The 24,936-nt window shown below is 40.9% G+C and overlaps 1 long non-coding RNA gene across 3 annotated transcripts in view; it reads right to left on the minus strand.

Moving 5' to 3' along the window:
* LOC136871740 (uncharacterized) overlaps positions 1-22,845 on the minus strand; it is a 38,359-nt gene extending 15,514 nt beyond the window's left edge. Inside the window, exons 1-3 of one of the 3 annotated variants that reach the window (XR_010859805.2) lie at positions 22,827-22,845; positions 16,408-16,537; positions 15,886-16,051 (exon numbers count right to left, since the gene is read on the minus strand). This is a non-coding gene — a long non-coding RNA (uncharacterized lncRNA). Of the gene's footprint in view, positions 1-15,885; positions 16,052-16,407; positions 22,130-22,749 lie in introns of those variants that run through there. The other 2 variants (XR_010859804.2, XR_010859803.2) reach the window with 2 other exon arrangements.
* Between the last annotated feature and the right edge of the window lie 2,091 nt (positions 22,846-24,936).

Genomic DNA, 24,936 nt, shown 5'->3' on the forward strand with positions numbered 1-24,936 from the left:
GTACCAAGGGAAAAGATGTTCACTGTAGTGGGGGACTATGGAATTAAAGGTAGATTATTAAAATCAATCAAAGGCATTTATGTTGACAATTGGGCTTCAGTGAGAATTGATGGTAGAAAGAGTTCTTGGTTCAGGGTACTTACAGGGGTTAGACAAGGCTGTAATCTTTCACCTTTGCTGTTCGTAGTTTACATGGATCATCTGCTGAAAGGTATAAAATGGCAGGTAGGGATTCAGTTAGGTGGAAATGTAGTAAGCAGTTTGGCCTATGCTGACGAGTTGGTCTTAATGGCAGACTGTGCCAAAAGCCTGCAGTCTAATATCTTGGAACTTGAAAATAGTTGCAATGAGTATGGTATGAAAATTAGCCTCTCGAAGACTAAATTGATGTCAGTAGGTAAGATATTCAACAGAATTGAATGTCAGATTGGTGATACAAAGCTAGAACAGGTCGATAATTTCAAGTATTTAGGTTGTGTGTTCTCCCAGGATGGTAATATAGTGAGATTGAATCAAGGTGCAGTAAAGCTAATGCCATGAGCTCGCAGTTGTGACCAGCAGTATTCTGTAAGAAGGAAGTCAGCTCCCAGACGAAACTATCTTTACATCGGTCTGTTTTCAGACCAACTTTGTTTTACGGGAGCAAAAGCTGGGTTGACTCCAGATATCTTATTCATAAGTTAGAAGTAATAGACATGAAAGTAGCAAGAATGATTGCTGGTACAAACAGGTGGGAACAATGGCAGGAGGGTACTCTTAATGAGGAGATAAAGGCTAATTTAGGAATTAACTCGATGGATGAAGCTGTACGCAAAAACCGGCTTCGGTGGTGGGGTCATGTGAGGCAAATGGAGGAGGATAGGTTACCTAGGAGAATAATGGACTCTGCTATGGAGGGTAAGAGAAGTAGAGGAAGACCAAGACAACGATGGTTAGACTCGGTTTCTAACGATTTAAAGATAAGAGGTATAGAACTAAATGACGCCACAACACTAGTTGCAAATCGAGGATTGTGGCGACGTTTACTAAATTCACAGAGGCTTGCAGACTGAACGCTGAAAGGCATAACAGTCTATAATGATAATGTATGTATGTGATCCTTCTCCTAATCAACTTAAAAGAGTGCAGACGAGATTGTTCCTTTTTTTTTTTTTTTTTTTTTTTTTTTTTTCTTTTCAGGGTTAGCAATCTATTGTCTCTAAAGTTAAAGGAAGATCATGCTAAGGAGGCTAGTAATCTTGTTAAACACCTTTCTAAAATATCAAATAGAGTTAGTCAATTGTTGACTGGGGCAACTGCTCCCAAAACCGAACAAGTCCCTGTGATAAACATTGTGAGTGCGGAGGATTCTTCCAAGCTGTAGAAAGTAGAAAATCTGTAGCAACGCAAGAAACATCTGCCCCATTAGAAACAGAGTATGGTCATCCCAAACAAATTCCACCTTTCTTCTAGAATAATGCTGTATCGGAAGCTTCTCAACCATCTAGGCCGTCACCAATTATGTCACCCTGTTTTAGTAGTCTTCCCCATCCACTGGCTATGTTGCTTAGGGGAATTTCAAAATTTTCAGTAAATTCCACAAAATTAAAGACTGTTTGTAAATTTTCTGATTATTGTTCGTCTTCGGTTCAATGCGTTTCGGCTAATTCCTCTCCATTAGAAATTTTAGGGTTCATCTTTGCCAAAATTCGTATTTCTAAATTCACTTGGAAATAAAATTATTTGTGGCTAAGCACTTGTCTTGCCCTGTAATATTGGGAGCGGATTTTATGTCTTCCACTGGTCTGGTGCTCGACATTCAAAGCAAGTCGTGCACCTTCAAATTTGCTAACAATTGTAAAATTCCTTTGCTTAAGTATAATTCTGTGTCATGTTCATCTGTTTCACCTACCCAGGATGAGATGATGTTAGACCTTAGACATCTACCTGAGTAGCAGGCTGAACGTATTCGTCGTTTCGAGATGTATTTTCCGATACTCTTGGTGTTACTGACCTTATTGAATACAAGATTGAGGTTACGGACTCGATCCCAGTTATATTTCTGCCTTATAGGCTGTCAAGTTGGGAAGATGGCGTCTAAACAGAAGTCGGTGTGCGGGAGCTGCAATGAAAATATTCAACTTAAAGAGGACTTTATCATATATGACGGCTGTGGTCTTATCATAGAACTTGTGTCGAACTTAACAGAAGAGAATTTAAAACACTTATTTCCTCTAAAACCAGTAAGTTGTATTGTGGTGATTGTGACGACAGTGAGTGTGTTAGCAACAGAAACAATAGTGACTATCCTAACCTCAAGGACCTGGCTAGTGTGATTAACCAAATCAACAAAGACTCACTAAAATTGAATCTATTGAGTGTGAACAGAAAGATATTCAAAACTCTGTATTGTTTTGTGGCACAAGTTTTGACTAAATGAAAGGTGTACTAATCAAAATGAGTGATAATTTCAACAAAGCTATGATGTTCTGCGAAACCATGTTCAAACACTTCAAAACTAGTGTGATGTAACTAACGAGATACAGTGGCTCAGATCTGAAAATAACAAGCTCCAGCAATATGTTCGCATAAATAACCTAGAAATTCATGAGCTGCCTGTGGTTATCAATGAGAAGAATGTCCATATGGTGAAAGATGTTGACAAGTGTCTAGGAGTAGACATACACACCAATGACATTGATGGTGCCACAGACTTCCTCAGAATAAAAAACCAACTACCGCCCCCTCTGTTGGTAAAATTTTGCAGTCACTTGAAGAAAGAAGAAATACTAACAGCAAAGAGAAGCAAACCAAGATTGACCTCCACTGATGCCGGGATTCAAGCTAAGTCACGGAATATATATATCAACGAACACCTGACATCCCAGAATAAATATCTGCACAAAAAGGCCAGGGATCTTCGACAGCACGGATTTAAGTACGTTTGGACGAAGGACTGCAAAATTTATGTTAAAAACGACGACAGTGGAAGGACTACGCGTTACCAGCATAGATGACATCTACAAACTCCAACACGAAATAACGAACAAGACATCTTACCAAGACAATGGAAGCCGTATTAGCAGCAACTAGAAACAACATCCCCGTGGACATTCAAGATGGCCTTGGCAGTATAACGCCAATGACGACAAGGACGATACCGGTAGACCACACTATCTACACTAATGCCTACGACTGAAGGGAAATAAAATTTGTGAGTGTGCATGACTACACTATTCATAGTAATATCATTCTTCCTGACTGTAATAAGCTAAAAATACTCCATATTAACAGTAGAAGTGTTAAAAATAAGCTAGACGAATTAGAAATACTGCCCCATATCTTAAGTGAAGTCGATGTCTTGGTTATATCCGAAACCTGGGTTAAAAGCAACGAGGCCAAATATTACAATTTAAGTAACTACTCATGTATGTTTGCTCACAAAGATACACAAGGGGGTGGTGGGTCAGGGATATTTATCCATAAAAAGTGGAAATTTAAAATTCTTAACAAATGTGAAATGAAACTGTACCGGGAGGTACACCTCTACGCCACACATTTAAATCTTGCGCCTTAAAGAACTACTCTACAGGAGAAACAGTGAACTTGAAACTGGACCAACTTATAAATTTTGCCTGAACATGGCACCACTAAAATGTTGTTATTGTGAAGTTTCCAGTACTGTGTGAATTTCAACTTGTTTTGTTTTCCATTTATCAAGAAGTTTGGACATTCTCTCATAGATGTCACCGCTAAAACAAAAACTATGATCATGCACCCTGGTGCGAAGTGAAAGAACTTTTTTTGAAATAATTTTGTATTCTTAAGTTTTTTCCTTACTAAATTTTGTTCATTCATCTTTAGGTTGGCAATATTTATCTTTTCCTTCCGCCAGTTTTGAATTTAGCCAATCAAGAATTTCTGGAATTAACTTTCAACCAATCCCGTATTTCTTCTTCGATTTTGAGTGTAACTTTTTCATTCACCAATAAAATTGTGAGGGTGTGGCTGTTTTATTCGTGAAAGGTCTCGAACTTTCCCTGAAGGTTTATAAGCTGCAGATTTTCTCGTCTCCTGGCCATTTGATCATCGTCTAACAGTGTGTGTGTGAAGCAGGGGGTGGGAGGCGCCTCTTTCATCAGGCAGCCGTTGTTCAGTGAGGTAATGGCCAGTTAACATCTTTATTTCTCTGCCCCGCAGTTTAACCTGAGGGAAAGGTCCGAAACCTTAAATATGTAACTAACTTCTCTAAAATGTAAATCTGCTGTCCGCTCAAGTAAAATTTCATAAATCTTTAACTGTAAACCGGGGATACCCTCTCGAGCTCCCCTTCATCTTGGTTTGAGGTACTGAATTTGTTTCTGCAATGTATTGAAGTTATCTCCATTCGCGCTACGCCAGTAGTTTGGGATTAGGCCCTGTAGGTTGGGTACTAGATACCTCTGTGTAATAAGATGGCTATTTGTAGATAGTGATTATTAGATTTTCATATTGTGTTGCCTGGAATAGGCTTAAGAACTGAGAGCGTGTGAGCTCTTTTTCAAGCGTTGTAAAATTGCCTCTGGGAGGCCTGATATTGCATTTTGGGAGCAAGTGCTCCACGTATTAGGGGATTTCTGCCCTTTGGGTAAATGTATATTCTTTGTAAAATCGAGCTGGAAACCCAAAAATTGTAAAACTAGGGGCTTGTAGCCCAAGGATGTTTAAGTTCGGAAATCTTGGATCTTTCTAAATCTTGTTTCTAATTTGCCATGTCATTGCTATTTCACTATGTGAAAAATTGTTAAAGTTTTGTTATTTTTCGAAAAATATAACCTTTGTTATAATTTTAAGTTAACTTTGACTTTGTAGTTAGACCCTTTCATCCCGGCACATTTTTCACCTCTGCTGGTCCATGGGTAAGCCCGGTAACAGAAACATAGCTCGATCTGGGTTGAGATTTGGGGAGACATCTCAGCTGGTAATTCCAATTCAGATAGTCTGCATATAATTGGAGGATACAATCCTGTGAGGGGAAATGCAACGTCATCTTTGGAAAATTTCCTTTCTCAGACTAATAATACTCCTTGTTTTTTTATTGGTGATACAAATATTGACACTTTTACTGAAGATCATTTTAAAAAGCAGTATATAAATATCCTTTCATGCTATGGGTTCATACTGTGTAACAAAATTTATGCAACGCGCACGAGTGACAAATCATCAACTCTTCTATATCATGTAGCAGTTAACACAGATAAAATATATTTCACAGTTTCGAATGTAGATAATGACATAAGTGATCATAACATCCTTATCACAGATACTGTATGGCCACATAAGAGAACCTGTATCTAAAACAACACTTTGACTTTACGCTTAAAATGCATGGATAAAATTAATTTAAATAACACTAATTTCCTGCCAGAGAATGCAAGACATTCTGCCCAGGAAATTAAGATGAACCACGTGTACAACTCCCTCATTACTCAAATCCAAAAAAAAAAAAAACACAAAGAGGGAATCACCAAACCATAAAGCAGAAAAACACATTCAAAATAGATGTGGCAACTCCCTGAATAACATATGAATTGATAAAACTCGTTAAGTGACAGAACTCTCTTCATTCTAAACTTAAGATTGAGCAACACAAAGATAATATTCTTTTGAGAGAGGAATACATTATATGTAGAAATTCAGTAACATTCCTAAAAAGAAAACTTGAGACAAATTATTATTCGGAAAAATTAAACGTGTATGAAAAAATCCTAAGAAAACGTGGGAAATTTTGAATTAAATTACATATAACAAAAAGCACATCTCAGAAACTTGCTAAACTCTGTCAATAGGGAATGTGGTAATTAACGATAAACAAATTGCTAACGAATTCAATAAGTATTTTACATGCATAGCCGATAATCTTGCATCTCAGATAACCTCACATAATATCATAGATCTGAATAGTAACCGCCAGCTCGAATCCCTTCTTTTTATATCCAACAGATAACATGGAAGTCAAATGTATAATTAAGAATTTAAAAAGTAAAAAAAGTTGTGGATTAGATGGGATTACAGCTATGATCAAAAGTATTGATGAACAGCTAATAACTAAGCTTCTTACATTAATTAATGAATCCATGTCAACTGGGGTCATACCGCAGGCTTTAAAAATTGCAAAAGTTATCCCGATTTTCAAAAGAGGGAACACTAGTAATGCAGGGGACTATAGACCTATATCCATACTACCCATCATTTCCAAAATATTAGAAAGCATTATAAAGGTAAGATTTTTTTATCGATCCCAGTATGGCTTCAGGGAGAATTCCAGCACAGAACTCGCAGTTACTGATCTTGTGTCGATGCTTCAGGAAAGCGTTGACGGTAACCAGATTGTGGCCAGATTGTTTATTGATCTCGCTAAAGCTTTCGACACGGTAAATCACGAAATTCTGTTATCTAAATTAGAAGATGCTGGAATTCGTGGTGTTGCATTAGAGTGGTTTCGCAGCTACCTTAGCGGAAGAAAGCAATTTGTTTCCGTCAATGGTTATCAGAGCACGGACAAGGAGGTGGGGTTCCACAATGGTCTATCTTGGGCCCTACCTTGTTTCTGATATACATGATTGATATAAATATTCTAAATTTAAAGGGTAAAATTATGCTTTACACAGATGACACAAATGTATTCTACACGGGTGACAAAGTGGACTCGGTGATCAATAATATGCAAGAAGGCATCATCGCAATAAACAAGTGGCTCAGTATCAATAAATTAACTATGAACATCAATAAAACAAAATTATGATTATAACTAAGCCGAGTAAAAAAAATATTAATCATTCAAAGATATATATTAACAACACGGAAATAGGTAAGGTCAATCACTTTAAATATCTGGGTCTAATAATAGATAAACATTTAAGCCGGGTTGAGCATGTTGATTACATTGCAAAGAAGATAGCTCCAGTATCTGGGCTTTTGAGAAGATTAAGATATATTGTCCATAGGAGAGTTCTACTTACAGTATATTACTCGCTCATCCACAGTCACTTACAATACCTAAACGTAATTTGGTCTCGTTGCAGAAAGAGAGTCCTTCATGAACATATGGTAATACAAAACAGAGCAATTAAAAATATCTATAATCTTCCTTTTGACACACCCGCTCGAGTTCAATACGCTAATAGTAAAATTACGCCCTTATCTATGTGCACTGCTTTTAGATCATCAATATTAATTCACGAAATTAAACTAAACAGTGTCGTGCACGATAGTAACTACACCCTGAATTCAGACATTCATAATTACTTTTTATTTTTTTTGCTAGGGGCTTTACGTCGCACCGACACAGATAGGTCTTATGGCGACGATGGGATAGGAAAGGCCTAGGAGTTGGAAGGAAACGGCCGTGGCCTTAATTAAGGTACAGCCCCAGCATTTGCCTGGTGTGAAAATGGGAGACCACGGAAAACCATCTTCAGGGCTGCCGATAGTGGGATTCGAACCTACTATCTCCCGGATGCAAGCTCACAGCCGCGCGCCTCTACGCGCACGGCCAACTAGCCCGGTATTCATAATTATAACACGCAACAAACAGGTGACATAGCTCTTTCAAATACACTCATAAGTATGGCAACTGTAGCTTTTAAGTTCTCAGCCATTCAATTATATAATCATCTTCCAAGAGATTTAAAATCAGTTTCCAATCTGTCATCTTTCAAAATTAAATTAAAGAAAGTGCTATGGAGTCAGTACCTAAGTAGATGACTTTCTTGATAAGACTTTGTGTAATGGCAACGTAAAGGAAATATTTAGAGTAACGTTCATTATAACAAATTTATATATTTATTTGCAGCCAATGTATATGTATCATATTAATTTCAGACGCTAAACAAATTGTACGGTACAATTCCTGTATATGAGCCTTTGGCTCGTTGGAATTAATTATTAAAGTAATATGTAAGAAATCAAGGCTCTTAAAGAGATCATCGACCAAATGTTAAAAGATGGTATTATTCAACCCTCTTTAGTCGGCGCATTCATCGCCCATTTTTCTGATGCCGAAGCCCCAAGGTGGCTTCAGGCCTGTGATTGACTATAGGGCTTTAAATCAGAAGGTGGTGTTACAATCTGTTGTTTTTCTTGGTTTCGGAAAGCTAAGTTCATTACCACCCTTGATCTCAATCCGGCATACAATCAGATCCCTCTAGCTGAAGTAACGAAACATCTAACAGCTTTTGCCACGGATTGGAACTTGTATGAGTACAACCGCGTGCCTTTCAGGCTCCCCACGGGGGCAGCTGTGCTCACTAGACTGCTAGATAGGGTCTTCTCCGACATCAAGTTTGAATACTTGTATCACTATCTTGATGATGTCGTCGTATTTTCTGAGACCTTTGAAGAACACCTAGATCATCTGAAGGAAGTACTCAATCGCCTTCGTAAGGCAGGGTTGACTAGGAAGTTATCTAAGGTAACTTTTGCTAAACCTTCCATGTCATTCCTAGGGCATATTGTGTCGCCCCATGATGTTTCTATCGATCATTCCAGAACACAGGCCATCCGTGATTTCAAACCACCTAAGGACATCAAAGGTATTGCCATCACAGGCATGGTGAATTTCTTCAGGAAATTTATTCCTAACTTCACTAACAGAGCAGTACCCTTGAACGTACTCCGTAGGAAAGGCGTCAAATTTGAGTGGGGACAGTCTCAACAAGCCGATTCTGAAGATTTGAAATTAGCTCTTTGCAACGCCCCTGTCCTGGCTATGCCCGATTTTTCGAAGAAATTCATTGTCCAAACCGACGCCTCATCAGCGGCCGTGGCTGCTGTGCTTCTTCAGGAAACTGAACTCAGAAGGCGACCCATCGCCTATGCGTCTAGGACACCATCGACTCAAGAAGCCAAATATTCCATCTATGAACTTGAGGGATTGGCAGTCTTATTTGCACTAGAGAAGTTCCGACTATCTGAAAAATGTTAAGTTCGACCTGGAAACAGACAATCAAGCCTTAAGTTGGGTCTTAGCTAGGCAGCGTCGTACTGGTCGTATAGCCCGCTGGGCCATTAGGATTTCTGCCTTCCAGTTTGATGTTAGGCATATCAGAGCATCTGAAAATGTTGTTGCGGATGGACAAAGCCGCATCTTTCTCAGGACGTGGAGACCACTGAACAGGAAGATAGTTCTACTCTTCCCGCGCCCATACCTTCGGGTGTAAATGCCATTCCAATTGATGCCCCCATGTTGATTCGGGACATTGAAAAATATCAACGTGAAGATTTCGTGCTGGCCCCTATTATTGAAACCCTTTCTTCTGGGGAACATGTTGTTCCTTACGTGTTGAGGAACGGGATTTTATGTTGCCTGTCGAGACATGACCAAAAGATAAAAGTAGTGGTTCCAGTCATGCGTGTACCTATGATCTTCAAGTACTATCATGAGCCCCATTAGGGGGGCATTTAAGCATCTTCAAAACTCTGGGAAAGATCCGATGATGATGATGATGTTGTTTAAAGGGGCCTAACATCGAGTTCATCGGCCCCTAATGGTACGAAATGAAAGAACAAAAATGTCAAATTCATCCACTGACCAAAAAAAATAATAATAATGTCATCATGAAGAATGGATGGATGCACATGAACCCAACAAAAAAAAAAGGAAACAAACAACCAAAATACAGTGGATCAGACTCAAAGATCATACATAATTGATTACTGACCAAGGGACCACTCATAAAGCAGGATGATGCTTGATGTTGAAAGGGGTGCAAAATCCATGTCTAAGGCCCCACAGAATGGTACATGTCGCGAGTAAAGTAGAACCATGGTATTGGCATGTTGGGGTACTAATCAAAAGCAGCGAAACTCACGGTGTTTCACACAAGACGGTACTACTCACAAGTATTGTACTTCGTACAGGTAACGCAGACCTATGGTGTTTCTCACACAGTGGCGCCACTCATAGCCAACGCAAACCAATGAGTTTCCTCACCTAGGTGTACTAGGCACGGATGCCGGTCCCACGGGCCCCGTGGTGTTCCTCACAGAGTGGATACTAATCAAAGGCAACGCAGACCCACGGTGTCGCTCATATAGTGGTACAACTCACAGGCTACGCCCAGACCCGCGGTGGTGCTCACATGGGTACGACGTATGGGTACTGGAAACAACCAGGCCACGCTCATTACTACTACTAAACACAAACCCATTTTGTACCGAACATAGTGGTACAACTCGCAAGTACAGGCAACCCATGGTGTTCCCCATGTGATGGTACGAATCAAAAGTAGTTTCATGGTTCTAATTCAATCATCCCTTGGTCGCCCCTTTTAGTCGCCTCTCACGACAGGCAGGGGATACCGTGGGTGTATTATTTGTCAGCCTCCCCCACCCATAGGGGGTGTGTGTTTGGTCCGTGAGAGGTATTTTATTTCCCTCAAGTCCGCCGGCAAGCCGGTTGGGACCCCCATATCCGCCACCTGGGACGCGCCACGTGGGAGTATCACCTCTCCCCCTGCTACGCCTGCGTAGCAAGTTCGTGGTGGGAAAGATCCGAGAGATGTTCATTTGGAAAGGTATGGACGGCAAAATTCGAGAATTGGTAAAGGCTTGTAAATCTTGTTTGCTTAGTAAACCCACCTTGTCCACTAAGCTAGGTCTATTATCTCATCAAGCGTCGTGCCCCATGGAACGCCTCTATATAGACTACCTCCGACCCTTCCCCCAATCAAAGGGGAACACCAACAAATTCATTCTGGTGTGCGTAGATGGTTTCACGAGATTTTCCTGGTTATTTCCGACTAAGCTGGCAACCGCTCAGTCCACCATTTCTTGTTTAAATACCATATTTGCTTCTTTTGGTCCCTGTCAATATATAGTTTCTGACAATGCTAAAGCCTTTACATCCAACCTATTCCGTAAATTCTGTTTTGATCTGTCCATACCACATGTAACTACTTCGGCATTTATCCTCAACCATCTCTGGCTGAGCGGGTCAATGGTAATCTTAAATCGGCTCTCACTGCATTTCATCATGGAGATCATTCCAGGTGGGATACGTCCCTCCATTGGTTGGCCTTTGCTTTAAATTCGGCGGTTCATAAGTCCCATAAGTTCACTCCGGCTACTCTGATGTTTCAATTTGTGCCTAACACGCCGCTCTCTAATCTATGGTCACTTAATGATATTTTACCAGAGACAATAGATCCCGATAATATTAAGATATCTATGGAAGGAAGCTAAGGCCAATCTTAAAGTGTCCCATGAAAAGGTTAGGGGAAAATATGATCGTGGACGGAGGCCACTTTGTGCCTGACAGTGTATACAAGCTAACTCATTTAACCGTTCTCCGCTTTTCATAAACATTATAAGACTTTGCCTAACACTACGCGTGTCATACTGCCGCTCAGAAAGTTACGCACTGTTTTCTTTTAAGTTCCTTTTAAGTGACTTACATTTAACTTCTTCTGAATTTTACAGTATCTATCCCCGTCATTTATTTCGCCTCTTCTACTGATCTGGAGTGAACTCGATCTTTTATTTTGTTTTTCCTATGCATTGTTTTTCAAGTTTTAATCTGCTGATGATGACCTTGACTAGGGTCAAAACCGGTACCACTTCTACTTATTATTAAATAAGAATGTAATCACTGCATTTCTTATTCTTTTGTATTGAATAGGATGAACCTCTTTATTTATTATTTCAATTTTAACTTGGAGATTAAGTCATGGTTAGGAACTTTGTTCCCGCAGGCAAGCTTGCCCCCCAGATTTCATGGGCCGTGCATTAGTTTAGATTTTTGACACCAGTTACCTTATTAGTAAGCAATCCAGCGACAGAGAAAATGTTTTAGAGTCTACCTCTCCCAGGTGAAACGTGTATAGGCTTAATTGGTTTTCTTATTTTTGTTAGCCGCTAAATTTGGGAGGAGTTTGAGGGTTACATTTTTTTATTATTATTCGAGGCATCTGTTCCGATTATGTTATTAAATTTGGTATATGATCTGTATGTACTATCTTCCCCTCTGGGTTTCCTGCTGTCAATTCCTTAGTAGCCATTACCATCCCGCATCTCCGCACTATTGGCACTAAAGCACTTTCCACGCCGCCCGCACTCCTGCATCACCAATAAAGATCGTACTCTCTAATTTCAAGCAACAACACTTCTCTGTCGCCTAGATCTTACTGTTTCAGTGCCCCCTCAGCCGTTTGCCGCCGTACTGTAACATCTTGTGAGGGACACAAGAGAGAAAAAAGGGCCCTCTTCGCTCTAGTAAGGCCTCCTTCTGAACGGCGCGCCAGAGCGCATCTTCCTGGCAAAGGATGAAGTGCGGTGACCCTACCACCAACTCATCTGGGGACTGTACATATACATCTAATCTGCGGCGACCATCACCTCGACTACCCCTCTCATAGTAGCGGGAGAGGTGTATCTCAGAGTACTCAGGGGGTCTGGAATACCTTCTCCTGGGTATCGGCAAGCGGTGGCAGGCCTTGCCTTCAAATCTATCAACATGTATTTCATATTCTACAACAAGGACAAAGCTGGAGTTAAACATGTTTCTACCGATCAACTTTACAAAAAAAACATTCTTTTTTTCTCTTCAACTGAAAATATTTTCTCAAAATTCTTCTGTGTCACCCCAAGGAAGGACTTTTGGGCGGGGGGAGGTCTGTACCGGGAGGAACACCTCAACGCCGCGCATTCAAAATCAGCGCTTAAATGAACTCCTCTATTGGTAAATCAGTGAAACTGAAACTACACCAACTTGGAACTTTAATCAGAAGATGTCACCACTAAAATATTGAGTGATTTTGTTATTGTGAAGTTTCCTAAACTGACTGAATTTCTCCTAGTTTTGTTAGCTATACATCAAGAAGTTCGGACTTTTCTCCACAGATGACATTACCAAAAAACTATGATCATGCACCCAGGTGCAAAGTGTAAGAAGTTATAATTTAAAGAAGTTTTGTATTTCTAGGCTTTTGTAACTGACTGATGTTCATTTATTTTTGGGTTGGCAATATTTCCTTTTCCTCTCCACCAGTTTTTAAATCTAGCCAATCCCTAATTTCTGTATTTAATTTTCAACCTATAACTGGCTTCTTGTTTGATTCTGAGTGTAACTATGAAATTGACCAATTAAATTGAGAGGGTGTGGCCGGTTTAATCTTGAACGATCTCGAATCTTCCCTGAGGGTTTATAAACTGTGGCTTTTCACGTTTCTTGGCCAATTGATCGACGTCTATTGGAGTGTGTATGTGTTACGCAGGAGGCAGGCAGCCTCTTTCATCGGCAGCTAGAACATCTACACATAACTTTATTCCTTCTTGCTAACTACGCAGTTTAACCCGACGGAAAGGTCCGACTCTTTAGTATGTAACAACTTTTCTAACATGTAACTCTCTTCCGGCTAATGTAAAAACTTATAAAATCTTTTAACTGTAAACCGGGGATAGAGAGTGAAGTACCCTCTCGAGCTCCCCTTCATCTTGGTTTGGGGTGACTACGTTTTTCTCTGTTTTTCTTACTGTATTTCCCACTGGATTTCTATAAGAGTCACCTCAGTAGTTTGGGAATACCCCTGCTTCATTGGCCTACAGCCATTTAGGTTTTCTAAATGTTCATTATCTTGGAGCGCAATACGCCTCCATTCAGTTTGTGTTTCGGGCCATTTACTTAACCTGTTCGTTTCCGCATAGGCCCTATAGGTTGGATATGAGATACCCCTGTTTCAAATTGTAAGTTGGGCCATGGAAGGCCAGAAAGTGTAAGATTTCTGAGGTTGCCTCGAGGAGGCTGAAAGAAACCGAGAGCCGGTTAGCAATTTTTCAAGTTTTGTAATTGTAAAGAGTGCCTCTAGAAGGCTAGAAATTGTATTTTGGGGGGCAAGTGCTGCATGAATTACGAGATATCTGCCCTTAACTAAATAATTCTTCTTCCATTTGTAAAATTGTAAAACTGCCAAGCCCACTGAAATGCATGCACCAATCGACCCTATGAGCGATATTTTCACACCATTCATAATAGGGACTGGCTGCATAAGGAATGGTATTACTAGCATCACTCATACCTCAGGCACTTTCATATTGTCAAAGCCAAGGATGAGACAGACAGGTCAATGAAAGTAACAAATTTGATATAGCCCATACCAGAAGACATAGTGCACTGTAAACACTACAGCAGTAGACAAATATAACTACACAAACAGGCCTCCATTACACAATATCAACAGCTCACAAAATACCGCTTTTTATATACGTAAACTCCTGTCCTTGCCCTGGTGTGGTGCAACTCTTTAACCACAACCGTAACAAAAATTAGTGGCATGTACAGTTTTAACCACATAACAGCCCTCCTGTCAACCTTAAATTTCCGGCAGTATCGGGGATCTAGCCCAGGCCCCCGAAGAAGGCAATTAGTAGCGCTAACCTTTAGGCCATAGTAGAAATGGACTTGATCATATTATAAATACACACACCCCCAATAATTTATTGACAACTTTAACAGATTCTGATTTTTTTTTGTCCTCGACAAACATTTTTGATAGTGTACACGTGGTTGGAATTTCAACTGGTCCAACATCAAACCTGTGCCTTTGTACCAGAAAAAGGTCTTCTAATTTTTTCTCCTTGTTGCAGTTCTCTTTCCCCGCTTTTGAGATGTGAGGTCGAGACCACTCACAGGGTAGAGTGCCATGTTCTGAGTAAACTTTATAAATAACAGCAGAAACATGCTTACATTTCATGGAAAGCTTTTATTTTTTACCAAGGCCTCCCTATGCTAACTTTATATTTTTGATTTGAGTTTATTATTTAACTTTATATTTTGTGATTATTTGGTACAGAAATAGTACATAACTAGATTTGAACAACTTTGCATGCAATAAATAAACACTAACATAACGTGATCTTGTAAAGTGAAGAAAAAAAATCACAAGAAAAATCAGCTGCACATCATCAAAATGAAATTTCAAATCCTCAAAAGCAGTTTGACATTCATTATCTAGTAATTCAAAATTCTTTCATGACATAGCTGGAAATAATTGCGAGTATCTTGTAAACACAAAAACACTTTGCAGGTAATACACCGCACCTACGCTTTGTTAGCACTCCATCCAGAAAAAGATTGACTTTTGGTTACGGCTTAGGTAATATGAGGCATATGCATCACGTTTCTTTTGTAGAAAGCCTATCCGCATTACCTGCCCTCATAATAGCGGATCCCATCACTTCAATTATATATCGTACAATAGCATAATTTTATTTACCTTTACTGATGCAAACTATAAATTTACATATGTGGACATTGGAACAAGTGGTCGAATAGGTGACAGTGGAGTATTTGCCAAAAGTGCTCTTCGGTGCTGCCTGACTGATAGGGAAATTTTGAAAATACCAGGTGACAAGCAGTTGCCCAACTCTAATATTTCAGTAACATATTTAGTACTCGCTGATGATGCTTTCCCGCTCAGTTATGTCCTGAAGCCTTATCCTTTAGCAAATATAACGAAAGATGAAAAAGTATTCAATTAGGCCTATAGATTGTCTCATGGAACAAGAATGATTGACAGCACATTTGGTGTTGTGGCTAGTCGGATTCGTGTTTTCTTAACCATAATCTATTTCCTGCCAAGGTCACAACAGTAAATCTAGCAGCATGTACATTACACAAACTTCTAACAGAAAAAGATCTTTGCACACCTATTGTAAACCTATTCAGTTCATTTCAAGATAATGGCTACCAGTATTTGGAAATGCAAACCCATGAAGAAATTCAGCAGATGTAAGCCATAGAATGACAAATTCACGATACAGGCGTCATGGCCGAGGGATTCGTGAGGAATTAAAAACATTCTACTATGGCGTAGGGAGAGTTCCATAGGAAAATAAATATATATTTAAGTGTATTGTAGGCCTACTTACCGAATTTTCAAAATCACCGTTTTGTGTCCCAGGTTCTAAGTGTCGAGGTTTGAAACACATTTGTCAGCAGCAGTTGATCCATCCAAAAATGACAGTAATGGATACAACAGGCTGTGGGAGTATAAATGTCACTGCTACCTTGTCCACTTCCTTTGCTATTATGTATCTGTAAAACAATATAGACATCTAAATAAGCCTGTAATCCACTTCAATTACATTTCACAGTAATGTATGTGATTTACATACAACAGGCCTAAGTGTTTATTTAAAAAAGTAACCAGAAAAAAGTGATTCTTTACAAACCATATTGTAATAAAAAATTGAATTTGTACTATTTTGTGTGCCATCATTAGGCATTGGATTCATGTTATGGCACATTCATGTTCCACTTGCTTTTCACGTAACCTCAAAGAAAACGAAGATTAGGCAATGAAGGCTAATTATCAAATTCATCATTATTACGAACTATAACAGCAGCAAGAACAGTAATTAATAAACTGTTGTAATAATTAGGCTACTTACTTTCATTTTCTCTCCTAGATATTGGCTCCTCGGTCCATTTATATTATTCCGTATGTCATTCGTTGTACATGCGTATTGTATGATATTTATGGCTTCTACAATATTTTAGTAAATTTCCAGTCTTTTGTTCCTGTGTTTATAAACTTTAAGTTTCAAACTATACAGCATTCCATGTGACTTATAGTGTGAAATACAAAGTTTTGTGGTTACCACAGACCATGTGTATTAATACTTATTATTATACTAAGATAGCACACAATGTGCATAGGCTATAGGAAATAAAAAATTATCTTCTCATTACTTCTCATCTGACTGGTTTCCGACAAAACCTTCCATAATATATTTGCTCTTTGCATAGAATCAATGAATGCTGCAGAGAAATACCTTCCCATTGATGAACTTCATGGGTATGGAATGAACTGTGAAAATATGTGAAAGAAATTCCTTCAAAATATTTCCTGTGCTCAACTCAATGAGAATAATTTATCATATATATGCTAAAAAAACTTGTAGCCACCTTGGCTAGAATTTTATCGCTGTAACAGTGAAATGGTTAGCAAATTCTTTACAAAGGACAGTGCCTTACTTGCAACTCTTGGGAAAAACCTTGAAAGTAGATACAACATCCTGCAACAATGGTCTGCAGAATCTCAGGATGTGGAGAATTATGATAAACTTCATGAACCTATGGTTTGATGATGATGATTGTTGTTTAAAGGGGCCTAACATCTAGGTCATCGGCCCCAAATGGTACGAAATAAGACAAAATGGAATGACATATTAAAATTCTCCACTGACCAGAATTCAAAAGCGTGAGAACGAAGAATGAATGGATGGACATGAATTTAAAACAATCAGTGGATGCCACCCACAATGTCTCACATTCACATAAACTGACGTGACAAAAGAGTATTACTGACCAAGGGAGTACTGCTATAGCATAACACAATCGATTATGCGTGCAGTCAAAAGGGGCTCCTAAATCGAAGTTATCGGTCCCTCATAACGGTACTGATCGCTAGCAAAGTAGAACCACGGTATCTGTTCTGTTGCGGTACTAATCAAAAGTAGCAGAGACTTGCGGTATTCCACAAATTATTGTACTACTCAGAGGTTACGAAATTCGACATAGAATACAGACCTATGTTTTTCTCACTTTGCGGCGCCATTTACAGGCAACGCAAACCAATGGTGTTCATCACATAAGAGTACTAACCACAGGGACCTCTCCCTATCCCGTGGTGTTCCTCATATAGTGGGTACTAATCATAGGCAAGGCAGAACCATGGTAGCTATCATCCCATGATCCTGCTCATATGGTGGTACTAATCACAGCTACTGCAAAAGCCGACCGCACGGTGCTCCTGTGTGCTACTAATCACAAACCAATTTCGTAACTAATGTAATGGTACTACGCACAAGTAAAAGCGACCCTTGGTGTTCTCCGCGTGGTGGTACGAATCACAAGTAGTTTCATGGTTCTAATACAATCAACCCTTGGTCGCCCCCTTTAATCGCCTCTCACGACAGGCAGGGGATACCGTGGGTGTATTATTCATCTGCCTCCCCCACCCACAGGGGGTGTGTGTTTGGTCCACGAGAGGTATTTTTTTTCCCTCAAGTCCGCCGGCAAGCCGGTGAGGACCCCCCTATCCGCCACCTGGAAGTATCACCTCTCCCCCCTGCTACACCTGCGTAGCAGAACCTATGGTTTGGGGAATAGAGTGGATTTCAAAGGCCTTTTAGTTTATTTCAGTACTGAATATAATTGAGTGGTGTCTACAGTGCTCAGGTACAGCTGACTTACATTGTTTCATGCTCTGAGGAAGAACTTAATTTTATTCGTGTGGGGTATTGAAAGTTAACAAAGTAAGTGTTTAACTCATTCATTTTATAATTAAATTTAATTTTTTATTTGACCTTGCATTGTCTGCTCATTTTTAATGTGTAGATTCATTTCCCATATATTTCTTTATGAAAACTGTGTGAGAATTTTGTTTGGGCACAACAGACTGTTGATTATCTTAGCATAGTTTTTCTGCTGCTTTGCCTCATTGAGGGATTTCTTTTCTCCCACTGAATTTTGGATACAGTAAACTGAAGTTCAGAACATGTATTTTTGTGTTGTATGTCACGTCAAAAACTATGAAGGTTGGTAGTGGTCTTGATAGAGAACTGACAAGAAAATGGCTCTTTTTTATGTGAATAATATATGATGATGACGATGCTTGTTGTTTAGAGGGGCTTAACATCTAGGTTATCGGCCCCTATGGTACGAAATGAGACAAAATGCGATTACAATTTAAAAGTACAAAATTCATCCACTGACTAGAATTCAAAACGTGATGATGAGGAATGAATTAATGAATATGAATTTAAAACAATCAGTGGATAAGACGCGCAATGCCTCACATTCCCAGAAACAATACTATCGACCAAGGGACTGCTTCCAAAGCCCAATCCTGAATCAATGATCTTTGTCTAATGGGTCAATATCTATGTCAACGATCCCACATAATGGCACTTATCGCTAATAAAGGAGAACCATGTTATTTCTCAAGTTGCGGTACTAATTAGAGGTAGCGTAAACTCACGGTGTTCCGAACATTGTGGTACTAATCACAAGTATTGTACGGTACGTCATACAGGTAACGCAGATCTATGGTGTTTCTCACACAATGGCACCACTCATAGCCAACACAAACCGATGAGGTTCCTCACCTAGGTGTACTAATCACGGGCGCCGGCATTCCCGTTGTGTTCCTCACATACTGGGTACAAATCACAGGCAACGCAGACCGACGGTGTCGCTCAGATAGTGGTACAACTCACAGGCAACGCCCAGACCCGTGTTGATCATATGGGTACGACTCACGGGTACTGGAAACACACAGTCCACACACACTGCTGCTACTAATCACAAACCTACTGTGTACTTACAGTTCAGTTATTATGAGTTTCGAGTTGACGTTTGAGCGCTGCCTTCTGGCGGAGGGTAAGTGAATTAATCAACAGCCAATCGCTCCGACAGGGCGCGTTAGACTCCAGTTCCGGTTAGCAGTGTTGCCAATCTGTTGTTTACTGTAACCACATGCTATCAGTTGTGTGTTGTATTGTGTTCAGTTATTTTCGCGGTCTTTTTGTGTCTTTGTGCTAGGTGGTTGTTCGTTTATACACTGACTTAGCAAACGTCATGGGATAGTCACCTAATAGCGCATGGGGCCTTCTCTGGCCCTGCGAACTGCAGTGAGACGCTGTGGAAGAGAGTCGACAAGTCCCTGGTAGTCCTCTGGACGCAGCTGACACCAAATCGTTTGCAGAGCGGCCACCAATACTGGTCTGTTCGTGGGCGCAGGATCCATGGCACAGAGCCTGCGTTCCAGGACATCCCAGATATGCTCGATAGGGTTCATATCGGGGCTCGTGGGTGGCCACGGTAGTCGCTGGACCTCCGCTGCATGTTCCTGGAACCATTCCCGGGCGACGTGGGAGCGATGTGGCGGCACGTTATCCTCTTGAAACACCGCAGAACCGTCCGGGTGTTGGAAGGCCAAAAATGGGTGGATGTGGTCTCCGAGCAGCTCAACATACAGCGTACTATTCAAAGTCTCTTCCAGAACAACTAGGGGGCCCATACCATACCAGGAAAATGCACCCAAGACCATAACAGAGACACCAGCGCCCTGGACCACACCTTCGAGGCAGGCGGGATCCATCACTTCATATGGTCTGCGCCATACACGGTGCCTCCCATCGGCATGGTGCAGTTGAAATCGTGATTCGTCCGACCATATCACTTTGCGCCATTCTTCCAGTGTCCTTCACTGGTGACTGGCGACAAATGTGCGTCGTCGTGCCCGATGACGTTGGGTTAACAGTGGCACGCGTGTGCGGCTGCTCTGGCTTCCATACCCCAAAGAATCCATGTTCCTACGGATTGTCCACTGGGAGACGTGTCTAGCACGACCTGTGTTGAAGTGAGCCGTGATTTGAGCACGGTTGCCGTGTGTCACTATTGTCAATCGGTTGCCGTGTGTCACTATTGACAATCCGTCTCAGATGACGCCAGTCATGGTCATCGAGGGTGGCTGGACGGCCGGTCGTTCGTCTGTTGTGGGCGGTGACACCCACATTCAACCATTCACGATGCACCCTGGACACGGTTGATCGTGTGAAGCCGAATTCCCGCACCACTTCCGAAATCGCACTACCATCCGTCGGGCACCGACCACCATATGCCGTTCGGTTTCAGCTCACGAAGTTCCATGTTACACCAGTCACATGCACAGCCACTGCTCACAAGGTATCCTATACAACTGCCGCTGGCACAGGGTGCTTGTAATGCACAGACAACACACCTGCGCACCAGTGCTCCGCTATCCCATGACATTTGCTCAGTCAGTGTATTTTGTAGTGTAGAGTTTATAAATGTATTGTGTAGTATTTTTAATAGTATAGCGCGTTATATTGTAGTGAATAGTGTGTTAACAAGTGATCTATTTTATACAGTAGCTTAGTTTAATATTTCGTTCGGTAGTTAAATAGTACGTAAATTTTAGACACGTGTGTTAATTTGATAGGTCTGTCATGTCGACGCCTAAGTCTAAGGATGAAGCTCCCAGGAGAAGGAAGCCCTTCGGACGCGTACTCCACTACGGAGTCAGGCCCGGGAAATTATAATGTTAGGGAGTCGTTCTTGACAAAGCACCAACAATGGCGGCTAGAAAGAATGAGTTGAATAAGTGGTTGAAGGAGCACAATATTTCAGTTCGCGATGACATGGGGAAGCTTATGCAGCTATTGAAACAAAACAAGCCCCAGTGCCCAGTTTATGTGGTGAATAGCCAGAAGGAACGGGCATAAGTGGGCCCAAGTGAAGGATAAGTAGCTGAGAATAACCGACTCTTCAAAGTTTTGGAAGATGAAAGACTTATTTTCAAAGCCGTAGGCCGTATAAGTGCGGAGGACTGGAGCAACGTCATGAGACACACGAAATCCGAGATGATTAAAGCTTGGGAGAAAGAAAGTCTCACAGACGATTATGTTGAAGACTTTATTATCTCCTTAGGGTCAAGCGAGAGTGAAACCTCAACAGACGATAACAATGCCAATAGTGACTCAGAAATGAATGGTATATTCGCTTTGTAGGATTATTTCTTTCGTTGCGGGAAACTGAATCTAACAGCAACGCGAGATCTACATGGCGAGTAGAAATTTAATTTAATTTTCTCATGTTTTACCTGTTCGAGCATTGACATATTTTTTTCTTGTAGCCTTATCCTAAATGCGTTGTGTATTATTGATCTTATGTGAATCATGTATGTTGCTACAAAGAATAACCGATTATGGACTTATATTCCAGTAATTACATTACTGTTCGTGTTGTGTATCATAAATCAGCTGTTTGTATTCGTAGCAGTTTGGCACCACCGGCTGTCAATACAAAACTCATAAACACGGTACTATAATATAGTGGTACTACTCGCAAGTAAAGGCAACCCATGATGTTCCCCGCGTGATTGTACTAATCAAAAGTAGTTTCATGGTTCTAAGACAATCATCCCTTGGTAGCCCCTTACGACAGGCAGGGGATACCGCGGGTGTATTGTACATGTGCGTCCCCCAGCTGCAGGGGGTAGTGTGTTTGGTCCGCGAGAGGTATTTTATTTCCCTCAAGTCCGCCGGCAAGCCGGTTAGGACCCCCCTATCCGCCACGTGGGAGCATCACCTCTCCCCCTGCTACTCCAGCATAGTAGGTTCGTGGTGTGACTAGTGTAAAGAATGCAAATTGACACATAACATGGTCCTAAAGCAGAAATGTTAATTCAGGTGCAAAAGCATTATTAGAATTATTTCAAAGCAGTAATTCAAAAGCAGTGTAAAAGAGTATTTTCATTTATTTTATCCCATTCAAGATTTGTTAAGTGTGACTGTTTTACTTTGTTTAATGCTTGGTGTGAGATAACAAAAATCAAATTTCTATGCATGGTGAATGCCTAAAATGTTAGTATTAATACTTATTACCGGCCATTTTCTTTCAGCCTTGTCGCACATTTGATCAAATGTATGATGGTGAGCGTAACTTTTATCACAGAACTGTCACAGCTAGATATGAACAAAGATGCTGTATTGCACTGTAAAATATTTTATCACATAAATATCATCAAACTTCCGTGACACTGAAATGGCTATGATAGTGTAATATAGGCCTAAGAATAAGGTGATTGTCCAGCTCCCAGCTAGATGAAGAAACGTTACTTTCATATGATATAATTCCTGATTTTAATAATAACGACTAAATGCAGCCAATGGCCATTGAGGTATATCACAATCAAGGCTCACAGGATCACAGTAGTTCGTTGGCTAAATATTGGCTAATCAGAACTACAAAACTTGATCGAAGAATCTAGGCGTGATACCGATCACAGTGTTCCTTGCACAGTTCACATACACAGCTCTCATTTGGTTGATTGAAGTATTTAGCCATGAAGATCCTGGTTTTTAACATCAAAAAACCTGGCAAGAATTTTCGAGGCTTTCTTTCCACTGAGCTGTAAATTCACTTATCATTAGTCCAGCCCGTGGACCGCTATTCACACAGACGCGTAATTCTTCTTCTTCTTGTATGTTGTTGGGCTTAGTTTTAACTCTGTACCCAATAACCACACCGTTTGTTAATGCACTTATTTGTGTTGAAAGAATATCAGTAAGTTCTAGGTTGGTAATCCTGGGTAATGCAAGGTTTGGAAGTTGTTTTGCGTGGTTGAGGAAGAATCAGAGGAGTAGGCTTGTGCTGGTAAAGAATGATTAAATTATTAATTGGACCCTATGTTAGATTGTAATGAAAAGATGATATTCGCCGATATGTGATATCCATGATAGATATGGAATTTCTTCTATTATCGGTGAGCTGATTTGTACTGTTGTTAACATGTGTAGTTTAAAGGAATAGTCAGGTTATGTAATGTAAGTGTGAGAACGTTAGTGACAAGTGTAGGCTACTAAAGGTGACTTATAAGGCGATTTTACATTCATCAAGGAAATTAGTGAGCATATTTACTAATGGTTCCGTAGGAGCATGAATAAGACAAGCGACACTAGTTGGTAGAGGAACGTTATGATTTATTAGTGCTTGAAAAAACGTTTTTCTTTGGTTAGAATAGTTACAACATTAGACGCGTAATGACTGTCGTTTGTTTTCTCGCTCGCGGCCTGCTTGGAAAGGATGTCCTGCAGCAGTGCTCAGTGTTGCCAACCTCTGTACTTAGGAACTATGCTTCGAATTGTTCCCCGTTCTTGCCGTCCGCGAAGCGGACTTACAAACGGTTAGGATAGGATCTAGGCAAGACCATTGGTCTGGACAGTTCGGATTCTTGCCGTGGACAAGACCATTGGCCTGGACGGTTAGAAGCCGCGAAGCGGCGTTAGGCCCCTAGTTTCGTATACGGTTAGGATAGGATCTAGGCAAGACCATTGGTCTGGACAGTTAGGATTCTTGCCGTGGACAAGACCATTGGTCTGGACGGTTAGGATTCTTGCCGTGGACAAGACCATTGGTCTGGACGGTTAGAAGCCGCGAAGCGGCGTTAGGCCCCTAGTTTCGTATACGGTTAGGCTAGGATCCAGGCAAGACCATTGGTCTGGACAGTTAGGATTCTTGCCGTGGACAAGACCATTGGTCTGGACGGTTAGGATTCTTGCCGTGGACAAGACCATTGATCTGGACGGTTAGGATTCTTGCCGTGGACAAGATCATTGGCCTGGACGGTTAGAAGTCGCGAAGCGGCGTTAGGCCCCTAGTTTCGTATACGGTTAGGATAGGATCTAGGCAAGACCATTGGTCTGGACAGTTACGATTCTTGCCGTGGACAAGACCATTGGTCTGGACGGTTAGGATTCTTGGCCGTGGACAAGACCATTGGTCAGGACGGTTAGAAGCCGCGAAGCGGCGTTAGGCCCCTAGTTTCGTATACGGTTAGGATAGGATCTAAGCAAGACCATTGGTCTGGACAGTTAGGATTCTTGCCGTGGACAAGACCATTGGTCTGGACGGTTAGAAGCCGCGAAGCGGCGTTAGGCCCCTAGTTTTGTATACGGTTAGGCTAGGATCTAGGCAAGACCATTGGTCTGGATAGTTAGGATTCTTGCCGTGGACAAGACCATTGGTCTGGACGGTTAGGATTCTTGCCGTGGACAAGACCATTGGCCTGGACGATTAGAAGCCGCGAAGCGGCGTTAGGCCCCTAGTTTCGTATACGATTAGGCTAGGATCTAGGCAAGAACATTGGTCTGGACGGTTAGGATTCTTGCCGTGGACAAGACCATTGGCCTGGACGGTTAGAAGCCGCGAAGCCCCTAATTTCCTGATGTCTAGACTGGGCGACAGCAGCGCATTCTATGAATTCTAGTGTTTGGAATATGAAATAGAAGTTGGCTAGACTAGACCTGTGATATAGCTAATCGATTGTTTTTGATAACACACTTTCCCTCCATAATTGTTGCTTCATTATTGATGTAATGGCTGACTGC

This window comes from Anabrus simplex, chromosome 4 (genome assembly GCF_040414725.1).
Source record: "Anabrus simplex isolate iqAnaSimp1 chromosome 4, ASM4041472v1, whole genome shotgun sequence".
Taxonomy (NCBI): domain Eukaryota; kingdom Metazoa; phylum Arthropoda; class Insecta; order Orthoptera; family Tettigoniidae; genus Anabrus; species Anabrus simplex.